Genomic DNA, 4,579 nt, shown 5'->3' with positions numbered 1-4,579 from the left:
GAAGGAAAAAATGGATTTTGGGTATCGAGCGAAAAAGATTACCCTTTGTTTTAGTCAACTGACCACCATCTTTTTAGAATACTCCTCCGGTTTTGCAAGTCTGAAAATTCTGAAAAAATGTCCTCTTTTTAGTTTTCCAAAATATGGTAACCCTGTAATGACTGCATTGTCATGCTGTGAAATGTGTAGAATTGAATTTTAAAAAAAAACATTAATCAGTCGTTTGAGTTGAGTTTGACGATTTCGTTGGGTTGTCGTGGTGTGAGCAGATTTTTATTTTACCTAGAACGTAGAAGGCCACCAGAGGCAACGTAGCAATACGGAGGAAAACATGAACAATGGTATGTGCCAGAAATCGATTCACAGTTGAGAGGTAAGGGCGTATTTCAGATGTGAGAATAGGTATCGCCATTTGTCAGTCATACAATAGCATATGTTAGGCATACGCATACCAACAAATTCAGTGAGTACTTAAAGTAGATAAATCTACTCAAGTATTCCGATATAGTAGATATACTTAACGATGAACTGAGCAAATTGCCGCGACGCGAGCTATTGGGTTCAACGTAAAAGATACGCGCTTTATCGTCTGTTATCATCTACTACGTGCATTAATTCTTGTTTGCTCCATACACCGGAAATATCGCGCAACTTGCCGGGATCCAGTATAACGCATCGTGCTCGGCGAGACAGCGTTGTGATTCACAGCTGCAACACCAATAGGTTGCGGGTTCGAGTCCGATCAAGGTCGACTCCATATTGGAGGTATATCTTTACATAAGATCCTATAGTAGGGTTACCATATTTCAGCAACCCAAATTCCGGACACTTTTTAGCGCCCCCTGGTGGATTTCAAAATGAGTTATGACGTCACACTAGCAAAGCTTTGCTCATAGACCATAGAGGTGGTCACGATCCGGTTCAGGAGTATGTGGTTATGAGTGTTAACGATAGGCGCCTACGAATCTGGTGGCACCGGTTCGATTCCTATCGGAGGCTCATCCGGGTCCCGCTTTCCCCGGCGTCGCGTCGCCGTTCTTACGGCGATAAAAAAGCCCAGAAAAAGACCCGACTAAAGAAAGCACTCACGAGGAATGGAAAGAACTAGAAAGGGCCGCGGCTTTCAAAGATCAACATCGAAAATACCTCTTATATCGGGCACTCTAGGCCGAGGTGGATGTCAGCCTAAAAAGGATCGCAACTGCGTGTCGTTTGATATCCTTCCTCCTATCTGTTCATTACATCGAATTCTGTCTTATCGCATTGTACATTGTGTGTGACTTGTTCAGATGAAAATTATAACCAAACGATTAGATACTACTCTCCGCCCACATGATCAGAGTTAGCGGTAGAGCTGGTGGAGGATAATGAGTTCGAAAATGCAGGGAGCGTAATTGCACATTAGGGTTGTCCAAAATTTGGAAAATCTTTCAAACACACCGTGATTGTGTCTTATTCTATAGATTATTGATAAAAAACAACAATGAGCCTGAAAGAAGCTCACAGGAAAGCCGTTAAGATTTCACTCAAAGCGTTTGAAAGTAGCTGCCCGGGAATAGGCGTTAGTAGTGTAATCGCCCGCTGGTGATTCGCAAAATACCGGAAGTCACAAATGTTGTATTTCGAAGCCAGAAACAGTGCATTTTGAGCTAGCTAGCGGTCGAAAATCGGCCTATGGAGCTTCGAAAAAGCGTCATTGTGCGCTTCATGGACGCGCATTGTGTATTTCGTCGAACGAAATTACATTGTATAACGTGCATATGGTTGATTTTCCGCGATCGGTTTTGAAAACAGCTGTTTTTAATGTGTAGTGACCTACATATTCCGCGGGGACAAATGACTATGGTATCCTGTCCACTGAATCACTATAGTGGTACCGCGAATTGTTTCCCGTGGAACAGGTTGGTCTAAAACAGGGGTGGGCAAACTACGGCCCGCGGGCCGCATGCGGCCCGCAACACCGTTCTGTGCGGCCCGCGAGAGTCTAAAGAAATTTTTAAAAAATATTGATAAAATGCATACTAGAAATCGAATTATTGCAGGGACTTGATTAACTTTTTCTTAGTATATTTCACCATGATAATTCTAAGACAGTGGTTCTCAAACTGGTGCGCGCGCCCCTTGGGGCGTGAAAGCATCTGAAGGGGGCGCGAAGCTGAGCTCAACTGAAAAGAAAATTCGCGATCCGCGCGATTTACATCCAATTCATTGTTATTGCTCTGTATTTAGTGTCAATTACATATTTAAAAATCTCTCATCCACAGCCGTAACCGTCCATACCATCAAACTACCCGCTAGGTTGGCTAGCATCCTGGTTTCACCATCATAAGGAGAGGGGCGTGTCCTAAAAAGTTTGAGAACCACTGATCTTAGGTAAATACTTAATAGTATATCACAATGGGATAGCTGCAGCGTGATTGACATAATTTGGATCATGAATGGGATTTTAGATTGGCCACTCCTTTTTTAATTATTTCAGTGATGTGCTTATAAAATTACGATTCGGGCGTGTCGTAGGTAGATTCGTTGTCTGTATGCGTAGAATAGGGATATTTATATTTTATCTGCACATAGTATAAGCGTATTTGAGGCTAACATGGTTATGATGCTGTCTGTCTGCCTTGTGCGTTCTGGGACTGAACCAAAAGTGGAATTAGTAAATCTATGAACAAATCGCTGCTCACAGATTTAAATTTCAATCCTGTTCTAAGGATCGGGCCAACCGACTTTCATCTCTACCGGTATAGTTTTGATAAATTGGTGATTATACACATATATTATCTCCATGTTCTTACTATAGAATCAAATATCAATGTTGCGTTTTGGGTTATAATCAGGCCACTTTAAATTGTACTTTTGGGTCTCAAAAGTACAATTTAGTATAAAATAAAATTTCTGTCGAGTATAAAATAAGGATTTTTTTGTTTACCGTTTTTCGGTGTTTGTCAGTTCACCGGAGTCTCTAAGAACGCATTGGCGGGTTTATCGCTTCTGTTCGGGCCCTACTGGCTCCCACAGGTGCTGCCTGGTGGTTGGGTGGGGAGACCGTAGCGGCGGGGTGCAGATGCCGCACTGCACTGGGGTTCTTCCTGCGCAGTGCTGTGTGTGTGGCTTTACTCGCACGGCGGGATTGATTTCCGCTTCATTTCATTCCACGCTCAGCTCCTTTTCATCTTCCTTTGTTCATTTTGTTTTCTGTTTTGTGATCTATCGCAGCTCAAATTAAATTGCCATAATAGGGTTCCAAATTTCATATTTCTCGCTCGCTATAATCTAAACTCTAGTGAGTGAGTGAATTATCTGAACTCTAGGTTGTAACTTGGCAAGGCTGACGATCCCTGCTGAACTGGACAAGACCGGAATATACTGTTGCAGTGTATATAACGGCAGTAGGTTGCTTGGTTGAATCAGTTCTTAAGGAGGGAAGGTCCGCCCAGATCATCAAAATGTTTCATACTTTTTTATGGCAGAATTACAAAGTATGAGACTGGCTCTTTCATAAAATATAATCATCTTGTAGGATTTCAAGCAATAAGTAGGTTATAATTCCATTTAAAATCTTTTATTTTCGTGAAAAATCGAGAATCCCCCCCAATTTTTTTTAACTAGCTCAAAATTGTCACCAAACACTCTGTCCTTGTAATCGCCGGAGAGGTCCTGAAAGTGGTCAAGTCCCTGCAAGGCAAGAAAACTCTGGTCACCGAGCAGCACGACAAGCTGATGAAGTTGCGTGACAACCTGAAGGACTTGTGTTCTGTAACTACAGAGCTTTGTGAGGAGTATGGCTTCCAGGGTGAATTAGAATACGTCAGATTGGAATCAGTTTCTGTTTCCATGACAAATGTTCAGGAATTCATCCTCGACTTAGGACTTTTTGTGCAGGCCAAACTTGATGAAATCTTGGAGGCTACAAGGAAAACTGTTCAAAGGGGAGTCGGCCTTCTGGTTTGCACCCTACTTCATGGCGTCTGTGATCTCCTGGCAAACAACGCGGACATCAAAAACAACGAGATACCACCGACGCTCCCAAAGGAACTGGTTAAGTTGCGTCGTTCAGCTGTCTCTATGACTTGGTTCGCGAACAGTCAGGACGGCTTCGAGCAGCTGGGTGGGCCGAAGAAAAACTCGAGGATGTCGAGACGGAGCACGCTCAACTGCGGGACTTTTACAGAGACCATGACAATTTCCGCATTACGTTGGAGAAGGAGGGCCCTGACAGCAGCTTCAGGGACGCTTGGGGTGTCCTCGAGGGTATGAACATACACCTGTCCACCCTAAAGGACTTCTGCGGAACGCTCTCGACCGTGTTTCCAACGACGGCACCAGTGGAGGTGGATTTTTTCGCCATCGGAATTGAAAAGGATGACTACCGGGAGAGCCTGACCGATTTCTCGCTCGAAAGCTGCCTTCATGCAAAACAGTTTCAAGAGCTGCAGAAACTTGTGTGATTTTTGGTTAGATCATTAAACTTGAAACACCGGTAGGTGGAGTAACGCAAAACACGAGCTTGTTTTCACATAAAAGTCTAAGTATGGTACCCTCCTATGCCAGGAAAGAGCCATTTTTCATAAAAGTATAA

This window comes from Botryllus schlosseri, chromosome 4, assembly GCF_051294905.1.
Source record: "Botryllus schlosseri isolate E-star chromosome 4, Bs_hap1, whole genome shotgun sequence".
Lineage (NCBI taxonomy): Eukaryota > Metazoa > Chordata > Ascidiacea > Stolidobranchia > Styelidae > Botryllus > Botryllus schlosseri.
This window is presented reverse-complemented; position numbering follows the sequence as displayed.